This window comes from Acromyrmex echinatior, chromosome 10 (assembly GCF_024713525.1).
Source record: "Acromyrmex echinatior isolate Ae372 chromosome 10, ASM2471352v2, whole genome shotgun sequence".
NCBI classification, from domain to species: Eukaryota; Metazoa; Arthropoda; class Insecta; order Hymenoptera; family Formicidae; genus Acromyrmex; species Acromyrmex echinatior.
In genome coordinates, this window is record NC_141861.1 from 6,025,862 (window position 1) to 6,050,191 (window position 24,330).

Sequence of the window (24,330 nt, forward strand, 5' to 3'; positions counted from 1 at the left end):
TCTATTCACCAATTCATTTCGCTCTATATCGATTTCGCCGGATCCCGACGTCGATATGTGCACATCGTAAATATACTTCACGAAAATGATGGTCACGCACTGTCGTATTGCTAGATGTCACGATAATTTTTCGCGTGTTCTTGACTCCCAATCCTCTTCTCCCTCCAAAGATGGATCGTTCTCGTCATCAGCGTCGCCATCGCCACCGCGATTCCTTCTCACGTTCAGATTCGGGAACGCGATGCGCCGAAGCTTCGGTCCCCCTGGTCGTTGCACACGGCGCTCGACTTCGTTTCAAATAAATCACGAGGCCTAAGGAATCTCGCTTACGATCTTGCCTTAATGCAAACCATCTCTCGTCCCTCTGGCCCTCCCGTCTCTCTCTCTCTCTCTCTCTCGTACCACCGTCTGCCACCGTCTTCTCTTCTCGCCAGATCCTCCGTCTCCTTTCCTCTGCCTTCTCGCCTCTCGCGACGCCCGGACGTACCGTCTATATTTCACCAGTCGGCTGGGAAAGAAAGATAAGGTGCTAATGTCAGATACTATTTCAATATAACTGCGTATTCGCAATCATGCAAGGGAGGAGGAGCCGACGAAAGGGGCGGTAAGGAAAAAACGAGACATCCATAGAAAGGTCTATATCGGAGACCAAGTTACCACCGCGGACGCGCGCATTTCTTCGCGTACCGTAAATGGGGACGCCGTGCCGAGGTGGGCGAAGTATACGACGATGATGACGACGATGATATCAGGTTTTGCGCGCGTATACGCATTGCCATCGTCTCCATCGCGTCCGCCTCCCTCTCCTCTCTCTCTCTCTCTCTCTCTCTCTCTCTCTCTCTCTCTCTCTCTCTCTCCTGTCCCCGTCCCCGTCCTCTACCTCTTCCTCTTCTTCTTTTTCGTCGTTCGCTGCCCCCTCGAGAGTATTCCCCTTGACTCGTTTCTCACGCTTGCCGTGGGTAGGTCGATCGCAACATCGGCCGATTCGGCCCTCCTTCGTTCGTATACCTACTCGTATTCCTGATCTACTTTGCCGTGCAAAAGTGGGCGGGTGGGGGGAGGGGGAGGGAGAGCCGGACTTAAGCCCGTTAAATGGAATTAATAAGCTTTACTATGCATGCACCAGCCCGTGAAATACGATACCGGCTGGCGGGCTCGTTAGGACAACGGGGGAAGGCTTTGTGCCTTCAAGGCTAAACCCCCTCCTATCCCCAATCGGTCGCTCCCTTCCTGTCTCTTCTATCCTCACGCATGCCTACCTTTCTCATTGCGGATGACCGTAATTTCACCTGCATCACCTATTAACGTTGATGATTACCTTTCTTATCCGTGTTATTAAAATATTTCCTTCCTTATGCACAGGAATGATTATAAAAGGGATAAAACTTATGGCAAATAGCATGAAATGTTTCGCGACGAATGATGACTCTTAATCAACACATGAATATGAAATAATTCGTAAGATATCTAACGAGTTAAATGTTATTGTTTGGGTAAAGGCCTCGTGCAAAGTTAAACTTTCTACTCTCTCATTACATTTCTTCCCACGCGTACTATCCTTTTTTTAGTACATTGGTTAATCATAATTTTGTACCTGTATTGCTTATTAAAGATAACGACTACTTTCCTTTCTTTTACTCCTTGAATCTGAATGGTTGTGAAAAGTGAAATTTACGTTGGCTAGCTTTACTATAGCGTGGTAAATGAAATATTTCGCAGCCGACGATAATAATCGTCCAACACGCGAAAGTGAAATAATTCGTTGCGTACGCAACTTAGATTGTTTGTGGAAAGGCTTTTGTGCCTCCAAGAGGCTAAACCTTCTTTCTTTATCCTTGTCGATGTTATCCTCTTCTTCTCTTCTATCCTCGCCTTTACCCTTCCCTTCTCAATGCGTACAGATGGCCATAATTTCACCTGCATAGCCTATTAACGTTGATAACTATTCCCTTACCTACATTAATTACTTTTCTTATTCTCGTGCAGTCGGGGAATGAAATTTACGTTAACCACTTTTATGTGGCGTAGAAAATGGAATATTTTACAGTACGACGATAACAATCGATCACCGCATGAACATCAAATAATCCATGAAATATTTGGCAAGTTATAACGATATTGAAAGTTTATTAAAAAAAATAAAATAAAATGTATGCGATTTTAGAGTTTCGTCATTTTTTTTGAAGTCCATCTTTTTTTTACAGTAGCGTATATTTCAATCCCTTTGTACCTGAACTCGATAATTTTTTTTGGCAACTTTGATTGGCCGTCGACTGTGACACGATCTCGCGTCGACAATTTAAAGCCAACTCTCGGCAGCGAACTGCATTTTCGTACCGTAGTGCCCGATTCATTTATCGCGAAATTTTGCCAAGCAACCAGGACTATCTTGTCTCGTTCGACTCGTTTCGTTAATCCTTATCAAAATTGTATTGATTTCGGGGGGAGGGGGATATCGAAAAGGTATCCGAGAATGTGAGTCAAATAGCACTGGCGATTCGCATTACCGCAAGATTACAGTCCGAACAAATGTCTTTTTGAGTCTAAACCAGCTTAGAAAGTTTTCTCATTCCATAGCGCGGCGTACCGCGGCGAACTTCCTCGGGCTTCCCGACCCGTCCGAGTTTCATTCGCTATGCAGTCGGCGTATTTCAGTTATCCGCGTGACTTCGTCGGTACCACCCGTCAGGCCCCGGCGTCGATTGGTGGTGAGAGGAGGCCACGAGGATTTTCGTGCTACCCTTGGAAAAGCTTTGGGAGCCGACAGAACTTCACCCGAATTTACGCAATCCCAGTGCTCCGGAGCGCCGAGCGGCCTCGGAAGTTCGCTCGCGCCTGCGATTCGAAGTCACGTCGCGATCCCATCTCGCCGAGAGACGAATCGTTTTCTGAGCTTTTTGCGCGGCGTGGCGGCCCGCCTCGCCTTAGCCTCCCATCCCCTATGTACCCCCCTGGCTTTTTATCGTTCCCCTGCGCATTTCTGCGCTCTCCGCTGTTCTCCCGATTGCTCTCTCCCCCTTGTGACCTCGCCGCCTCCGCCCAACTCGTAGACTCGGCAAAGTTTTTCTCTGCGGGGTCTCCCCCCCGTTTGCTCGCGTTGCGATTCGTATCGCGATCTGGCGCGCTGCGCAAAGAAATAAAAAGGAATGGACGTATGAAAATATACCGGGCGAAAATAAGACGATTTCTTGGCGAATGCGAAGTGAGTCGTCGGCATCGTCGCGTCGGGAAAAGGGCGAATCGATAAACTTCAAGTATTAGCATTTTCGCGAACCACGTGATTACATGCGTGTGCGATCTTCCGCTTTTTTTTTGTGCCGAAATTGTTAGATTTCGCGAAAAATGTACGTGCGACGATTCGACGTAGCACTGTAGCATATGTTAGAGTTCCCTTGAATTGTTTTTGTTGTTTTAAACCACAAGGGAGCGTCATTTTTGGAACAAATACTTGTTTGCTGTTTATCCTGATTTATTAGATGATTTTTTATTTTTTTTCACGATGCTCTTTAAATTCGTAACACGATTGAGACTATGTGTTATATGGAAATAATTTCGTTTTTACGGACATCAAATATTGTGATATTGATTTTTAAATATCCAAAGGGAACAGAGGCAAAACTGTTTTTCTCAGTTTCTCTATTGCATTTTTAAATTTAATAACTCACCAATGTCGAACTTGGCTCTGATAATGATGGAATAATGAATTATAATTTCCACATATGAAATCATAGATTTTGTATCATCTTAATCTTACGTATAGATATTCAAAATATCCCAAATAATTTTATCTTTATATTTTTTAAATAATACTCTAAAGTCTTTGGAGTAGAATCTCATTCTAAAGAGTGTAAATTGTATCAATTAAAAAAAAAGAATTGCTCAATTTTCAATCTTTAAGAATGAGATTTTATTCTTTAGAGCTTTCACTCTAAAAATTTTAAAGAGTATGTATGGAATTAAATTTATAAATTATATTATTTATATTTCCTTATGAGATAAAAAAGTATAAAAATATTATCAACTTTAAGATGTCTGGACGATACTTTTTATTTTCCTTTTCCGGAACAATTTTTAAGATGAAACTATGCCATGGTTACCCACTTATTTAAAGGCTAAATACATTACAAAATACATTACACTAATAAATTAATTAATAATTTTTTGCACTCTGTAGCTCTGATTTTTTATAAAAAAAAATAAAAAGAGTCTAAATCTACGATTTTTTCTCTACTGAAAATTTTCAAACATGTACAAGAATCTTGTTATTTAAATACACAACACGTATATATTACAGGTAAGAACTTTATTTGTTTTCGACACGAAAGATATTTAACCCGATAGATTACAAGCATCTTCTGTGTAAAAATACGAAACTTGAAACGAGTACGCAATAAAGATATGAGAAAAGATGGTAACATGGCAAAAATACTGCACTGTTAGCTGCACTGATTTCTGCTTGTCACCGCCTTGGTCGATACTATCGGCTTCACCCGCGCGCGATGGTATCATTTACATATCTAATACCAAGCTGTGTCTTGAAATGCAGCTATGAAATTATTTTCAGTATATCTGAATATATCGATCAAATAATGTTAGTAATTAATGTTACCGAGAAATTGTAGAAAATTACTTTTTATACTTAAAAAGTCGTGATAAAAATCAGTAATTATGAAATACAAGCTAAAGTTGTATTTTTTATTTTTATAATTATGCAATTATATATTCTTTTTAAAATTGGTTCTACCAATATTAATTTAAAACGTATTTTATAATTTAAAAAGAGAATTTAATATTACACTTATAAAAAGAAATCAAGACGCGAGATGTACAATGACATTAAGATCAATTACGTTGCGAACTAAAATTCGCTTGTGGTAACGGTATACATATTAATCATTTTGATTTAATTCCAACTTGTAAGAGATACGGCTTTGCATGTAATCAGATCTCTCATGCATCTTGTGTTTCCATCACAAGAAGAGAGGTATATCGTGACGATGGACCGTTTGCCGAACCCGATAACCCTTTCAGCGAATCGAAAGACTTAATCAGTTATCCGGTGTAGGTGTAGCCGAGAAATGCGTGCTTGCTTTTCGATGTTACCGAGTTAAAATTCGTAGCTTTTTAATGCGAGACAATGCGGCGTGCGCGAGCCGAGTCGTGTGTTCGAAGCCGAGGAGGAAAGGAACGCGCCGCCAAGGAACATGCCTACCAATAACAATAACTCGGATTCCGGTTATTTTGCATACTCGAATAATCGGATGCCATTCCTGATCTTCCTCCCCCTCCAGATTTCGCATCGGGGTGCTTGAAGTCTGAGCTCGCACGCTCCGCCCTAAAGCCAACGCATCTCGCTTCGCTTGGCAAGTTACCAGAAATTTATTTGCTTGCCAACGAACTCGTCTAAGTCCATTGATTCCACCTTCGAAGCTCCTTCGAGCCTCGAAGAGATTTACTTACCCGCCGTTTACTTGAAGTTGCTTTTGATGTTACCACTATCGACCGGCCTCGCAGCTAAATGACCTTCCAAAGCGAATAGCGCAAGCGATAGTAATCCTACCCTCATCACGGATATCAATAGCTTCAATAGCTTGATACTAAACATCTAATGTCGGGAATTGCTTGTCCGGGGATTAAAAGAGTAAAGAGGAAGGAAGTTAGCTGTAAAGTTTTCTTGCTCTCTTCTTTAGAACTGAATATCTTCTTAGAATAGATTCTAATTACATTATAATTGATTATAATTTGAAAGAATTATTATTATTTACTTATTTTTATTCTATTATTTTTTGTTTCTTTGAATAAGAATTTCATAATATTCGATAACTCAATTAGCAAACGGCTGCTCTTTTGACGTTTGATATTTGAACGAGTTTTGTGACATTTGCGCAAGTGAAATAATTCTTTATCTTTTATAATTTAGGTATTCTTTTCAAACATGATAGAAACTGAAATTCCTGTGGTATCGATCGATGGAATCTGAAATGAACCATTTTTGCAAATGTCGGAGTAACGAGGTGGATTATAATCGGACTGAGGTGTAATAACGATGTCGTAAAGTTATCAGTTGTCGCGAGAGATGGAAGATCTTTGCACGAACTTTGAGATGAAATAATTTCCATTCCGCAGTACTTCCTATTCCTCGACTTCCTATTTCTCGAATATTATTTTAAATATAAAAGCACTTTGCTCTTCTCTGTGTTTTTAATTATGAATTAATTCTCACCATTGATTGACAATTTAGGATTAATGGCAGCAAGAAGCACTGCGAATTCCGTACAAAAGATTTGTTCTACCTTCAATTTCGTACAATAACGAATTATTCCTAAACAAATACCTCCATGTCACGCTTGTTAAATAAAACAAAAATGCTACCGCACATCCTCACGCGTAAAATGCGTGCTAGTAAACGCGAGCACGCCGCGCTACACGACATCCTCGTTCCCATGCGATCGCTCGTGCGCGCGACTGAACGCCCGCCGCTAATTACTCTGACAACACTCGCACGAATCGTAATTAAAATTTCGTTTTGAAGCGAAGCGACGCGTAATAGCTGCGGATCCGGTATCGCGGTGTTTTTTAACCCAGCGGATCTCCGCGCGCGCTGCCGCAGCAGCTGCCGACGCGAACTAATTAAGCTCTCGTTTAGCCGCAAACACGGCCGGCGTTTTAAGCGATTACTCGTCGATCTGACATTTCATATCGCGGAATTTCTCGTATTATCGAGCTTGGTTTCCCTTGAAATCCCTTGGTTTCTTTGGCAAGTTCCATCGCATTGCCGATGTTAAGTATTGATATAGTAAAGTATAGGTTTTCTAAAGTAGAGCTTTACGCTTTGCTTTACTTGGTATTTACTTGGTATTTCGATGAAATATTGGATGAATATCAGAGTTTAGGGATTGTCGTAATGTGTTTATAATATGCGCGCTTTTAGAGAATCGCTCGATCGAGCGATATTTAATCGCCGTCATATTACAGAATAGGATAAATAGAGATGCGTAGTAGCCGCGTTAATGATCTATTACGATAAACCGCTTATTACGGCTCTTTGAAAACGGGTATCGATATCCTTTGTCGACCCTGCAAACTCTCGATCCTGCTGTGTTGCTTCATGTTTCCCGTAGAAATTGTCGAGGCGAAAGGAACAGATCCTTTGTAGAGTGGGATACGTTTACGATATGTATTTTGTGTGTCAGTGGCATATATTGATACGATCGCGAACGTAAAGGCTGAACGATACCTTACACGACAAACAAGCATATTATATAACAAACAAGAACGTATTTGTTTGGCTTTTTTGATTTTACACACGTAAAGATTGGTTTTGTTGAAGATATTTAAAAATTAGGTTTATAAATAATTTTGCTAGACTATCAAAATAATTATATGGACAGAATAGTTGCAATATTTTTTTTTCGATGGATCTTAGAATCTTGCTCGTAGAGCGATTGAACGTAAATGATTAGATCCATAAGTAAGAACTACAACTCTCAAACTAATTGCTAGAATGTCAAATCTTTCTGCAGTTATAATTTTAAAATTTCGGGAAAAAAAAACCGTTTCTTTCCGCTAATTTTTTCGGTTCCTTTCCAAAGGATAGAAAAATTTGTTGGAAAAATTTATGTGTGTCCATAAGATCTACCATGTTTACTTTTTTCCGAAAAGAAAATAATTTTAGTTTGCTTTCTGCAATTTGAAAAAACTGCTTTTTTAAAATTATATTTGCAGTATTTGTTCAGCATGCTTGCTACGTAATTATTTTGATGGTTCAACAAAATTATTTTCAGATTTTGTTAGCTCTAGCTAAATTTTTAGATACTTCAATAAAAATCATCCTTTTCATAAGGATGAATATACCGACTGCATATTTAATAAAATTCGATGAAAAATTAAACTATTTTCAAATAGATCACGATACATCATTATATCGTTAAAATACACAATATTCGGAATGATGCGATGCACAAATGAATGTCATAGTTTGACGCAAAATCTAAATCCCTCTTAACGCAAACGTACATTCCGAGCTTTCGAAAGGGGGGGTTTATATTGTCGGGGGCTTATTATAACGCCATACCATTCTTAAAGTGTCAAAACACAAACTGCAGAGTCCCAATAGAGCGACGAGTCGTAATGAGATTAACGTTTCCGCACACGACGAGGAATGGCTCCGGGTTTCCGGGGGCAAGAGAGGGTCTCTTTGCGGATTGGTATACGGGATTCGCGCGGGTCCCCGAGCTTTTTGACAACGATAAATAATCGGATCAGGAGCGCGATCGGGGACTTTGTGAGTCATTCCCGTCGGTCGCGTCGAGGACAATCAGGCACCGAGCCATTGTGTGCCGTCGAGTCGTTCCTCTTTCGCTGCATTCTCGCCCCGTTTGATCCTGTCTCTCCTATGCACGGGGAAATAATAATGAAGCCGCACGTGTCCCGATCTATCTGTGACTTTGCTCGGTGAACGACGGCGTGTCGTCGAAGGGTGCGTTTTCGATTGAAATGCCAGACGGCGGTTAGTCTAATTGCATGCGCGTCTATTTATCGCGGGCCAATTTGACACTCCGCCGGAGTCATTCTCTTTTTTTCCCCTAAATATGTAAATGCTGAAAAAATACCGTCACAAGTAATTATATCGAATTTCGGGAATTTTTCAAATAATGAGAGCACTGTAATTTTTATTAATTTTTAAATATTATATTTATAAGCATAGAAAAATTAACGATGGAAAAGAAATATAATGTGAAAATATTTTAATTATTGGTGCGCAATATATCAACACTTTGATAGGCAAATAATGCTTTGAGATTTGCAGAATGGTTTGAGATCATCATTTTTTAAAAATAAATCTCTTACATCTTCATATTTTTCACTTTTTTAATTATCTTTCGAGTCGTTTTTCATCTCTATCAATACAATACAGTTGAATACAATAGTCGCAAGGAAATATTAATGGAACAAAGTGAATTAAGTAGCGTCGACCGTGCACTATTAATTATTACGATCTGATTGTGTGTAATTAATTGCTATGAGATATTATCTATGAAGGCGTGCATATAGACGTACAGTTTTACACATGCAGAATGTCTTAGAATGTCGTTGCACTATAAGGATCAAGATTTTTCTCAAGGAAGTACAGACGAGGGTGGTGTAAGACGTTCATTAAAGATGTATAAGGACTTCCTTTTTTCTCTTCTTTTTCCTTACTTTAGCATAAATATTTATTGAATGCAAAGCGATTAACAATAAAAATAGTTTAAGTTTTAATCTTGATTTTATAAATAAATGCTTTTTTTTTATTTGTTTTTATTCCATCATTAATTTCATATCAATTAATTAACTTTCTACATTAATTAACTTTCGACATTAATTCTATTAATAAACATTATTTATTAATGAAAATTATTTGATATTTTATATGATATACATTTAGCATCAAATAAATGAGAAAATTAGATAGTATTCTAATAAAATTTTGTCTGCTAAGAAAAATTAATCACAATTTCATTAAAAAGTTGATGATCACAGAATTGTGCACGCGATATCATCTTGTATAATTACTGGTAAATGAATCTCACGTTCTGAGGGAATGAATACCTTATCTCTAGGAATAAATCACACGCTAAAATTGAACGAACATTAATACATTTACTATTTCGTTTATGGACGCTGTTACCGCGATCAGTCTTAATTAAACGATGCAATCGCGTATCGCTTATCGATTTTATTATAGCACCGCTCAATATACACTTGGGCGAAGTGCGCTTGATGCTCACACTCGCGCTGGATCGTTATGTCTCATAGACAATAGGTATAGGTCGAGTACGTGTTATCTATTTGGGTCGTTGCCGATGACGTTTGTGCGATGACCGATGCTGTGCTTTCAGCGGATATCGGTGATACCGCGTGGATTTTGTTAAATAGAAATCACTTGTGTTAATCGACAGACTGATATTCGCGCCGCGAGAACATTTATATGAAACGTTCGATAATTAATATGAACAAAAATCCATTTTATTGTTTGGAAAACTGGCTTATCGAATGGAGTTTGCCTCGACTGGAATCGATAATCTGATTTTTTTTTACACAAATATTTCTCCGACATGCGCTGTACATCATCAAAACCGAAAAGCATTTTTTGAAGTTAGAAACGGGATTATTTTATTTTAAAATAAATTAATTAAATAAATTATAATAATAGTTTTTGTGACACTAAGTATGAATCTAAACAAGTAAAATATCTGTATAAGTCTCCGTAGTTGTTAGGTGCATAAATTATATATTTAAGGCGATAAGATATAATTCGCAAACAATTGGAACGTATTTATTAAAGTAGTTAACTGCAATTTAATTAAATTTGCTAAGTACTTTCAATGGTTTGCGAATTATATCTTATCGCTTTATGTATATAATTTACGCACAAACAATCGCAAAGGTTCATCTTGACATTTTACTTACATTGAATTTTATATCTTATATTGTATAACTCTCATATATATATTTTATGTCATAAATTTAAATTCCATTTTTTTAGACTTTTTATGTATTTACATTTTATAAATTTTTTATTTTATTTTTATTTTGTTTATTTTTTTATTTTATCAAAATTATTTTTACGTATTAAAACTTGCAATCATAAATAAGGAAAGAGAGAATATAAAACTATTTATAAAATTTTATATATTTAAATTATATATATTTAAATTATAATCTCGATCAATTGAATGTTCTATAAACATGGACGAGAATTCGATAGTTTCCTTCTTTTTATTTATCTACTTTTACTTCTTTATATCTTTGTCCTATTTTCTTTTTCCCTTTTTATTCTCTTTTTATCCTCTGGTCTTTCTTTCTTTTAACTTTTCTTTATTTATTTTCTTCTTTATGATGCCCTGAGATTTTCTGTGAGCCTCTGCGGAGCTATTAGTTACGTCACTACCAATGATATTTACCAAGTTGTACTTTTCAATAAAGAGAGAGAGAGAGAGGGGGCGGGGAGGAATCAGATTTTCTCATATATACGGTACTGAGAAAAGAATAAACAAAAAAAAAACTTAAATTATTTATCAGTTACTTCGGCAGTGAGAGACAAGAACCGTTCGATAAAATCGTCAAATATCGGAGGGATTGTGCGGTGCATGTCGTCATCATCCCGTCATCTTTATTAAGTCGCAGCCATCGACAAAACGATTTATCTTCACCTACCGTTGCTACTCACGCACGGCGCGTGTCACGTGCTACATAAATGTCACCGATGTAACGGCATCGTCGTCGAATCTCTACTGATATCTCGTAAAATGTGCCATGCGGCTTTCAAAAAAAGCTATACGTCCGTCCTATTGTGCGGAATAGCCGCGGCCTGCAGGATCCGCTATCGCGATCACGTGCTTGATGCGACCGTGGTACAGCGACGAGGGAATCTGCGGGAGGTAGAGGTAGGAAACCGGTTGTGCCAAGGGGCCGTCGAGAGGGGGCGAGGGGACGCGACGCGAGGTTATATGGGGTGTCGTCGAATCGTCGCGTCAGTGCTGCGTGTTTTAATTTGACGTCACTCAGCGCGTCAGTTCCATCTGGTGTTGCGAGGACTCTCCTCGTCTCGTCCAGGACACGCCAGTCACCAGGATTTAATATCAAACCACCCCGGTCCGTTCTCGCTAGCGCTCTTTCTGTTTCCTCCCTCCCCCTCTATGGATACTGTGGAGTATCCCTTCGAAGATCCGAACGATGGATTTTCCACTCGTGCGAACTGATGACGCTTTAGTCACTATTGCCCGGTAAATCGAAGCGCCTATCCGATTAGGAACGATATTGCCTATGATAAGGCGCGATAAGGTATCTTTCCACTGTATATTTTCCTGCTGTCTCTACTGTGTCATCTCTATTTATGAGGACGCGACGCAAAGCGATGTACTCGTAAGCTTCTAAATGTTAGGGAAAGAGCAATTTAATTAGAAGATACTGCCCATTAATTAAGTATATTGTATCAAATTTTAGTGACGTTATATAAAACTTTATCAGCGAAATTATAACTATCGTACTCTTATAATTAGGTTGTCGCGTTAAAATTCAGCGCTTGTTACTCTTATTAAGAAATTAAAAAAAGAAAAGTATATATGATTTTTCTGTAAAAATTGACTTTTTTAATATATCTAGGGAAACATTTTTATGCAGTGGGATATAAAAGATTTTGATTAATTTTGCAAGTGTAATGGTACTACTGTCTATTATAATCATTTTCTTAGCAATTATATTAGTTACAATTATGAGATAGAACGTTCATTAAATTACAAAAATCTACAAAAATAAATTGTTTTCTGTGATGGTATTGTAAGGCTAAAAATGGCATAGATTCTTCTCTTGACGATGGAAGGATGAAGTATTGATAAACCGGTTTTCCGTGAGCTAAACGATAGTTCGAATTTTGAAAAAGGAAGCTGACGCCGGACACGCGCGTGTCAGTTGCACGTTTCGATCCAATCACAATCTCTCGTACGTGCTGTACGATCCCTTCGCATTCGCGTCCTACGGTCGAATTGGCCTAAATGCTCGCATTTCGCGTGAAAGGGCATGCGCGAATCGAACGCGGCGACGTACGCAGTGTCGTGACCGAGTTGACGCGTCATCGTTTGTCGTCCTACTATTTTTTTATTTACCGGCGAGTTCTATTTTCGACAACGTGGCATTTTTCGCTCTGCCGTCACCGGACGTCCAGAAATGTTTCGTGTGGCAGTAACCCGTCGGCTGTTTCGTTTTATTCCAAGAGACGTGGAATGCGAGAGAGACGTAGAAAGAGAGAAAGACAGAGAGAGAGAGAGAGATATGGACGAAACAAGTGGAAGGGAGAATTATTATTTATATCGCAGTTAGGTCGAACTTACTGGTCTCTAAATTCTCGCCTCGAGGCAACCAATCCCATGATGTTCAACTCGTCACAACGCATCCGTTGTCGCCGTATTTCCTTCCAGTTTTAGCGTCGTCCTCTTAGCTGTATTAGAAGGAGATGCGCGAATGCGAGATTCTCGAGAAGGTAAAGTCAGCAGTCGAGTGCTGCTTTCGCTTCTCTGAAAGCATGAAGATGCGCCGCGATGTATCCGCAGGCAACTGTGCGGTCCCAAGAATCTTCTCGCAAAAGACGTGTGCGCGTGTGTGTCACCGTACAGCACTAAAGTAATGCGCTCCCGTCGTCTTGCCAGCCTGCTAAGTTGCTCTTTAAAACCATGAAGCGTCGTATGTGTTTACTAAATATACTGTCTCTGACGATGTAATCTCGGTCGCGTTATTATGCACGCGATAATATGAGAGGCATCCTCCTCCTGATGTTCCGCAATTACCCTCAAACATGAAAGTCTATAAAATGAACGTAATCTTGTTTCTCTACGCTTTCGGAGAATTTATATTGGGAATTGGATCCTTTGGATAAATCCACATCGTTGAGCCGACATGATATGAGCCGACAAATTAATAATTATTTATCGTTCGAAGGAAATATAAAAATTAAAAAATGATTGCAACATTTCGTTTTAAATTCAGCTGAATTCTCGTTACCTTCAAAAGCGGTAAAACTCGCAACTGAATTTCGCACATAGATGGGCTTAATTTGGGCGGAAACGAGCCACCTCATTTATTATATCGCTATAATTACTGCGCGAAATAACGCTACTGCACCGTTCATTGCGACTATACGGGCGTGACAATTTCGCCATGGCCGTAACGAGCCAAGTGCATAAAATCGACCCGTAAAAATCTCCGAGTCTGATATTTCAAGGATCGTGCTTACCTTCCCGACGAGTGCGTATCTTCTCGGCGTTATGTATGTACACGTGAAACCAATATATCGAGTCCGCGTGTTCGAAGTCGAACCCGCAGTGGACGCAACGGGACACCGCAGGATGCACTCTTACGTGATGGCGCGGGCGGGTCCATAAAATGTGGGTGGTAAACGAGCAATGGGCAAGACGAGAGAAGGGTCGAGAGGGACCAGACAGCCGTAACGAATGAAGTGTGCCGCTGTAAAAATGTGGTTTTATAGAAGCAGTCTCACATAATGTTCAAGTAACCGAGGTACGATGGACCGTCCGAGAAACGGGAGAACGACTGCGGCGAGCGAGCGTGTAAGGCAGTGATTCCGATGGAGGATTAGGGCCCAGTTTCACAATTCACGGTTAACTCTTAACCGAGGTTCAACTTGGTTCAACTTATTCATTGTCTCTTTCCAATTCTAGAATTGGAAAGAGATAAGAAACCTCGGTTAAGAGTTAAGTGAGTTTTCGTGAGTTGTGGAACTGTGCCTAGGACGGGAAGAATGGGAGACACTCGCGAGTGGGTGCGCCCATAAAAAGGAACATCATGCACGCGTTTGCACGCCGTAATATCTGGCTCTCTCGCGTGTCCGCATACACTTGGTCGAACTCTTTTTATTCCGCCAGCCTTATCCTCTGCGCGCCGTCTTATATCAGCCTCTTCGTCCTCTTCGCCCTTCTGTCCCTATAGTTTGCTTTACCTCTACCTCTCTTTCGCTACACGGCCTTTTTACCGCGGCTTGACTCTGTAAACCCTCCATAAAGCCCTGACGACAGGCAGGAATCCCCTGCGTCGCGATTTCGCTGGGCGATATCGATCACGATACCTCGGGAACGAAGTAAATGGCCACGATCGCCACGTCGCGATATATTACCAGTGTGGATACTGCTATTTCTGAGCTCTACTCGGACACGCGACGAAAGCAATCCTCTTGAATGGGGAAATACCTGGAGGCGAAACACGTTTATGACGGCGTCTTATCGGTAAAGTGTATGCGAAAACGAATTCATCCACCAGACTGAATTGGAAATTGTCAAAGGTTCAGATAACGAGGTCGTCCCCTTCCAAGCGCGACAATTGCTTTTGCGCGGATAACCAGAGAGAGTTAGGCGATCGTTGCTGAGAAAACATCAACTGTTATCGTTGCACTGCCCACTATTATTATTCACCTGATCGGATAAAATTTATCTTGCATGAATGAAAAGACGCATTTGAGATCCGAGCTATCCTATTGTCCGGTTAAAACGATGAATATAAAGAGATTATGTAGCAGAATTTTTTTATTTGGAAATTATGTTGATCGAAATATTTTAATATTTAATGCAATGTTTTGTGCGTATGTATTATATTGCAATTTTACATTTCTAAAATCGTACACACAAAATATTGCATTAAAATATTTCGATTAACAAATATTTTTATTTTCAAATAAAAAAATTCTGCTACGTAATCTCTTAATGATGATTTTATTGGGTCATCTAAAAAGTATCCGCGGTTTTTAGATGACCTAATATAATTTAATATTCCGTGACAATACCTACTTTAGAGATAATATATTTTCTTATTTTCTAAGTTAAAAATGTTACAAGCACGGCTTATAGTAATTAATAAATATTTTGTAAAGCAGTTTGTTAAAAATTAACAAACTTGATATAATCTGCAAAAGAATGCGAGATATACTTCATGTTTAGCGTCGGCTTTGTGAAAACGACTAATTAGAAGTTGTATCAGATAAGCCGCTTAGAAGTAGGTAAACAGCATTATAGAATGTTTTAAAACGTGGTATATGTTAAGTGTACATTTTATCTATTTACGTTTTCTTTTTACGGAAAAATATTCTTTGCTTTCTTTTCGCACTTATATTTATCTAATTAAATTATTATGTTGTTTAAATAAAATAAAAAGCTATATTTTGAGACTTATATGAATTTTTTAAATGATATAATGCCATTCGTGATAGAAAAAAAAAAGGAGAAAGAGGGGGAAGGTAACAAATTTGTAATAAACGTTGCATTAATAATTTATTTATTTTTACAAACATTCTTTAAATAAATTTGACTATTTTGATAAAAGTTGCGAAGTAATTGTTTGAAGCAAAAAATTTGAAAGGTACAAGAACTAAATTCTGCATCGTATTTATTCTTCTTTTATTCACGCGGAGCAGTATATTTTCGGCATCTCTACCTCTTTTCGAACGGTTGCACTGCTCCAGTCGTGTCTTGTTCAGCAATTGACACCGTCAGGACGACGTTATCGACATGCGAACTCACGTTGTTGCTTCGCGAGGATAGACAAACCCTGTGAATAATTCAACCAGTTCTGTCGGGGATTTCGTCGCGGTTTCGGATTTCGTCCATAGATCCTCGTGCGCGAATCTTGAAGCGGGCGATTCTGTGGAATTGCATTAGCCGTTGCTGTTGTGGCTGCAATGCCTGCATTTGCACTGTACGAATAATTACGCGATCGGTGATTATTCAAACCTGATACACAATTGTGTAACGGATCAATTTTTATATGGTTTTTAATAATAATATATTAAATTATTATCCAACAAAAATCATAAATTTGCAAATTTTATAATATTGTCTTTCAATTTAAATATAGTGAAATAAACTTGATTACACTGTATATGTAATGGTATAATTTAAACAAATTTTTGCTCTTTGTAGTAAAAAATTGAAAAACAATATTACAAAATTTACAAAATTTACAAATTTATTTTACGATTTATATGCACACATATGTACAGAATCCATTTAAATTGAAGACTTTAAATATTTCACTCATTTTTAATAATATAAAAAAAATGAAAATTAGTTTTAAATGAAAATAGAACAGTTTCGAGGGGATGTATTTTTGTTACGTTATTTTTTTTTAAGGTTAAGGCTCCAAAAAGATATGAATGTAATCTTTATTTTTAAATCGAATTGTATAATTTTTTTTACATAATATAATTGTTCTAATTGTTTTGCATATAAAAGTATTAAGCTAGAAATATCTTTTTGACTTCCACTTGGAAAAAGGTAACCGAAATATATGTTCCTCGAAACCGTTCTAATTTTATCTGAAATATTTCTTCGTATTATCAAAAATAAGTGAAATGTCCAAGGTTTTTAATTTGAGTGGATCACTCTGTATGTATTTGATGAATATTTGGAAAATAAGCAAACATTAATTAAAGATTAATAAAAAGTAGATATTATAGTGAAATATAGTCAAAATAAAGAATATGATATTCTGATTAATTAATGACGCCAACGTGACTAATTTTCCTCAACATAGAGAAGCGTCATCAAACATGGCGTACAATTTCTATTACTATTATAATTCTGGTGTGAATTTCGTGGCAAGCGCATATGCCATGTAATATAATATATGTTCTCGCACATATCGCTAATAATGCAGAATTTATCTGTATTTCAATGCTACATGGTTCCTGAAATGGGCGACTTGTTGCTATGAATAACGTTAGTTGAAGTTTATATTGAATATATATCTACATTAATAGATATATTTGAAAATAGTTGAAATCGACTATGGTTATTTAATGTATTAATAAAAATACGTTTTAATATAGATGAAAATAAAAATATATAGTTTTATATTTTTATTTGATGATAATCGGATTAGAGAAAGAGAGATATGTTAAATTTATTGAATTAAACGATTATGTCTGAAAATATTAAATTTTAATGGCAAGCTGCTACATTTTAATTTTGCTTTATAATATCCTAATATATATATATATATATATATATATATATATATATATATTTTAATTCGTGCAAATAATTGCTACAAATTACAATTACTATAATTAATAATAAGTTTACGTTAAAATTTTATTTTTTTATATTAAATTGATCTGAGAATTTCTTATAATATTTTTTGCATTGATTTCAAATCTGTTTAACAAAATGAGGTAGTATAGTTTTTGAATAATATTCAACAATTCCTTTACTTGATAATGCTTTTTAACTCGCAAATATTGCGTAATAGATCTAACTAACCTTGTTTTAATGCATAAATTCAATGAATGTGATATTAGAAGATTGAAATTAACATGCAAGTATTAGTATTTTAGGTATATAATGCTTAAACTTTCTTTCTTTTTTAGTAGAACTTTACTGATTATTCAAGTATGCCCTGGGTAATTAGTGATTATCCATTGATTCAGATTTATATAGTATTGATTTTTGAAAAAGATCGATATTTTATCAATACTGCCTCGTTAATAAAATATCGATCTTTTTTCGAAAATTAATGAAAAATCTAAGATATCAAATCAAACGATTTTAAAAATCAATCAACTTTAAATCGACTTGTGAACCGGGTTTTGTTTGATCTGCAATATTGGTACATCTGTATTGACATAATCGCAAATCGATTGCAATTGGTTGCGAGTAGCTGAGAGGAGTAGGCGAACACTTTGCATGCTATGAGACACGTTTTACTTGCGACACGTGTTACTTGCAGTTTGTAGACGTTGGCCGTAGTACGTTAGTGACTGTTCGTGCAGCAAACGTGCGTATAATTACGCGTTCAGGGAGAATTTGAATAACCTGCTTTTCGCTCGGCCACACACAGCCACGAATCTTCATATAATGAGATGTGTGGCGCACATACAGTGCGCGTTCACAGAGTAGATGGAATAGCACCGTGCAATTAATCGTAATAATTATTAACGTAGGTTCATTATACACATATCAATGCATTCATTTAAAGATATTAATGTATATTTATATTAATGTATATTTGCATATTTAAGTATTATATCAAAGATATTATACAAAAATATCTTTGCAACACATAAACAACTTTATATGATTTTTAAAATATTTTTTTATTTGAATATCGAGAAGAAAAAAAAACGATAGTAAACGTAGACGGAAAATTGATTTTTAATGTTTCATTTTTAGTTCAAATAATTTTAAATTTATTAGACATGATATAATTACGAATATTAAATGTGAGAATAATGATGTAAACATCTAGAAACTTTGAGGATTAGTATGTTAGTCGTCAGCCCGTTATGGCGCTTAGATGGCTCTAGTTTTCAAGTAACATTGTCATCAAGAAAACAAATTGCCGAAGTTAGAAGTTGTTTGGTAAATAAATTATCAACTTTGGCAAATGCAGGAAAGTTAGCGTGTTTGTGGCATATGCTAGATGTTATATGTATTCTTAGTACAATGAACTCAAAAGTTCTCGATGCTATATCTATTTTCATTGGCGATATTTCATATTTAACTCATACCCATAGCATGAAGAAATTTTATTGTACATTATTGCACATCCTGTACATTTGTATTTGTCAATTTTTTAATTTGTATATTTTTTATGTTGTACGATTTTGTAACTTTCAAATGAATTTTATAGGTTGTGTTTTTATATTACAGATATTTCAATTATTAATTTTTTTAATGACAATAAAATGTTTGAGTTTTTCTTAAGATATATAGAGTATAATTTTTCGCAAATTTTATGTACAGCATAAAATTGATGGATCAAATGTATGTATTATAAAATATAAATATTATGTTCAAGATTGTAAATCTATGATTTTATCAGCATGAAACAGGTTTCAATCATTTATCTTTTGTTTCGAAAATCCCGACGTTGTTCCGTGATGAAAAGATTTGAAAAATATTCTACGGATAACAGCTATGTATTGGTCAACTACGTGTTTAGCTTTATGTATGCGGAAGAAAGTTGATCCAGTGTGAATTATTTATTACAGTCATTAAATATATACGTATGTTACGGCAACCGGTATTTTGATGCTATAGTACATGCGAGAGTTCAAGAGATTTGCTACTTTGTTGTCTTACCGTTATTTTTACTTAATAAAACGAGTATTGATCATTATCATTTGAATAAAATTTAGGAATATCTAGAAACAACTTGTATCTTAATCGTAAAAATTACTGAGATATATTGTTATAGATATTACAGCATTGATATTTGAAATGAATGTGATTTAATAATTTGTTTAAATATAATGTAATATAATATAATATAATAATGAGTATACTATGTTAATAAGTTAATTCTATTTTTTGTTTCAGGTAAGTTGTTCCTCTATTCTATGCAAGTGATTGTTTTGCTTTAACATATTGGTGAGTGATAAAGAATATTTTAAGTATTCTAAATAGCGTTTTTTCTTTTAAATTTTTAAACTTAATTTTTAATATGTATAAATTGAAAAAATTTAAGTGAAATGGAATAAAAAAGAAAATAGAAATTTTTTCTATTGTCAACATATACATTGCTTCTTTTGTGCAGTCAAAAGTTATCTTAATCAAAAGTTAGACGAAATTGTTGTAGTAGATGAAGATAGTGAGAAAGGTAGATTTATATGAAAATAAGAGTACTTGATATCTACCAGGCTTACGAGAAATTCGCGTGTCTGGTTTATCGAGTTTCGATCTAATTGTCGCCTTCCTTTTACTTTCTCTCTCTCTCTCTCTCTCTCTCTCTCTCTCTCTTTCTCTTTCTTTTTTTCTGTCTCTTTTTGTTTTTTCGAAGCACGAGAGAGATTTTATAGTCGTCATTTTTCAAGGAAATAACCGTGAACGCGAAATAAAAGCCAGTCGTGATAGAAAATTTTATATTTTATGATTTATCAGTGTAGGATGTACGTGAATTTGTCATTCTACTTCTTTAACGACCGAAGTCTTATCGGTCATAGATCAATCTCCTAAGGTATAATTAATATTCATGATTCACTCGCAAAGAGGACATTGCACTTAATGTATATTTGATTGGAGATAATCTAGCTGTATATACAATCAAACGAGATTTTATTACGAGGACATCAAACATCCGTATAACTCCGCGAATTATCATCCTGCGTGAATTATATATTTCGTGTGAGTAGCACTGAGATCGTGACGAAACTCGTTATCGTACTGCTAAATGATTAGCTCCTAATAAATGAAAATGAATATCTTTATATTAGAAAAAGCTAATAATAGCTTATAATTTTAATATTGAAGCAATATCAATTATAAATAAACATAATAGTCAATATTTCGAATATAGTAATATGAAATTATGAATGGGTTTCGATATAAATTATATTTGAATGCTATTTCTGATATTAAGTATAAAACATTGGATTTATTTAACCTTTTGGTTTTATATCTATTGTTTTAAATATATTTTTATGTATTTTCACCTCTAACTTTTCAACTAGCCTCTAAAGTTTTAATAGTTAAAATTTTAATATTAATTACTAATTTTAATATTTATTTAATATTGAATCTTAGGTACTGAATCATTAATATATCTTTTATATTATTGGTAATTATGGACATTGATGGTTATATATATCAATTTTTGATGTATATATATATATATATATATATATATATATATATATATATATCCTGTGATTATATATAACTTGTCGAGAAGTAAATTTTTAATATGTAAATGCAAAAAGTATTCGTATAGAGAAAATATTTTTTAAAAGAACTTTATTTTTAAAAAATAAATATTATCGAACCAGAAATGAATCATCGAATTGATGTTGAATTAACATCGATATGATGATTTCAACACAAATTTGACGTCAATTCGATGTTTAATTGACGACCAGTTCTTGCTGTGTAATTAACAATTTATTCATAAAGAATAAAATAGACTGTATGTTTTTTAAAATTATATATACTAAAAAGATGTGTATTAATTATAGAAAATATATTCTGAAAAATAAGCCAAAATTAAAAGTTGTATTGTTTGGATGCTCAAAAAATATTCGTACAGTTGAGAAATTTGGCTTTTAAAATCAGGAATACATGCAAAGTTCGTTCGTTTTATACTAGACATGCAGAATGTATTCATTGTATAAAATTACTAATTAATGTTTATTTTCTATAAATAAAACTTTTTTTATAAAAAATTTCTTGTACGAATACTTTTTGCACTCACTATATATTAGATTATATTCGCATAATTTAAAAGGACAGCCTTTACTAAATGATATTCTGGTACAAGAAATCTATAAAAATTCGTAAAATTTTTTTGGAACATAAATATATTTTAAAGTATGCCTTCAGCATATTGCAGAGATATTGATTAAATTTATGATGCATAAAGTAAAATGTTACTTTTATTATACGAATATCATATAAATATAAATGTATATTTTGCATTTATTGAGTCTCTACATTGCGAGTATTTGAAATAAGTATGCATATAAAATTTGAAGGGACTCGATGTTTTCATGATATCGGCGAAAGTGCAGGAGAGTGGCCGTTTGCATGAAATCAATCGAGCGAAATCTATTATACGACGTCATTCGACACGCTCGATTTCGATAGAAGGATAGTAGACTATATGTAACTCGTACGGTGTAACGATTGCTGCAAGCAAAAAGCGGAAGTGTATTCATGAGATTATATTTTAGAATTGCTTTTTTAAGATTATATGTATAGGAATTGCTACTACCAATTTCAGGAGCAGGAGATTGTGCATGATCTCTGATACTGTATTTAATATTTATGATTCTGTTTAAGAATTCGATTGTGAAACCAATCTCGAGACATGATTTTAATGATAAACACATTTGGAAAGTTAATTTATATTATGAGAATTAATTTATAATACATTAAAAATTATAATGTTATATTTATTATATATTTGCAATTCCAATTTAATTGAGAAATTCAAATGAAGTTTAAAAAATAGTTGATGAAATGAAGTTTTAAAAAATAATCTGAATTTTATTTCTCTCAGTTCAGTAATTACTTCTTGAGAGAAGTTTATATGCATAGGTATGTTAATAGTTTTACAATATTTTTCTGAAGATTTGAGGTAATTACTTAAAAAATTCAATTTTAAATCACTAAAAGTTTATTTTAAAACGTTAATTTTTTCGAACAAAACGAAGGTAAACTTAATTTTTTAAATAACAGTTTATTAAATCTTTTTAAATGAAGTGCTTAATTAACTATTCAAATTGTGTGTGTCTTTAAAAAGAAAAATTAAATAATTAGAGTCTAACAATTAAAACTTATTAATAATAATTACATTTACGTGCATATCAATTAGAATAACGAGTAACAATATTTCCATTTTGAAACATTCTCTCAGTTGAAATTAATCGTTATTTTAGATGATGATAATTAATCCACAAAACAAAGCGCTATGTAGGTACTGCAACAATAAAACGGAGCGCATTATGTTTATTAACAGAGTTCATTTATTGAAATGTAAGGAACAGAATATTTCACATTATTATATTATACAAATTATTTAAATTTCGAGATGATAACGACAGGATTCTACTGACGCGCGGCCTTGGTATTTGTTATTGCGGTATACACTGTGCATTGTATTCACGTAAGGTCATCGCGCCATCATTCGCTCAGTGAGATTCGAGCTAACAGGTTGTGACGTGAGCTGCTTCTGTGTGTCGTGTATTATTTTCTAAACGTAGCTGTGGCAAGTATTAAAAAACGCTTTATAATTAGGTTGAAATGAGCGATTGTTCGAGCAATTTGTAAATGTATATATTTAGATAACAATCTCGAAGCAGATATTTTGCATGATTTATTTCGTTTGGAATAGAAAATACTCGGTACAACGGAGAATGGGGATTACAAATTATTATTTCACGATATGGGCGATAATTAATTACGCGACATACTTAGCGAGGCTTGAATTCGAATGCATCTCGTGTGTATGCTTTAAACTTTTTGTTTAAATGTAATTTGCCTATTATTTTGCGCTTTATAATGTGGAGTAATATACGACTCGTTGGATCATTTGAGTAACGAGAAGTCGTATGTAAACGATCATTAATAACAAGTTTGAAGTGAAGAATGTTCAGTGTATAATCATTTTATAATACGTTAATGTTTTATTTGGTGAGATTGACTTGTGTGAACAGCCATTGTATTTGTTTGATATACAAGATCGTGTTATTCATGCGACGAGATTGAAATCGTTTCATATGTCCATTATCCATTGAAATATCAATCGCGTCGAGTGTTAGAAGATACCAAACGTGATTATTTTCTATGAATAATTAATTAGCTACTATCAACGCGCACGATCAGTGAACTGATCGTCGCGATTAACGATTGTAAATGCAGTGACTGTTTATCAAAACAAGTGTTTTACACGATTTATCCATTTCACAGAATCGAAGTAACAGAAACTGGAAATTATAAATTATTTTATTGCGATATTTGTGCATTCAGTCATATTTTCTTTATTGATTACATTATTAGATATCAATGGAGCAATTGGTAACTTAATCTCTTGAGTTAAATATTTTGTTACTTTTAATTTTCATGTGTGTCAAAATATGAGTTAATTCTATTGCTTTATGATTAGTTTCAAACTTTAAAGTAAATAACATTCTTATTAACTTATGCATTGTTAGTAAAAATAAACTGAATATTGATATTTTTTTGAATGAAATTATTTATCTCCATTGTTTTAGCTAAATTAACGTATTGAGTAAGTGCAGTGGACTTGTAGAAATTATTAAAAATAACTAATTGGGTATAATTTGACTTTGAA

At 35.0% G+C, this 24,330-nt stretch overlaps 1 protein-coding gene across 3 annotated transcripts in view; it reads left to right on the forward strand.

Annotated features, from left to right (window-relative positions):
* The window catches only part of LOC105150439 (uncharacterized), a 364,524-nt gene that overhangs the window by 37,868 nt on the left and 302,326 nt on the right, over positions 1-24,330 (forward strand). The window lies entirely within an intron of this gene.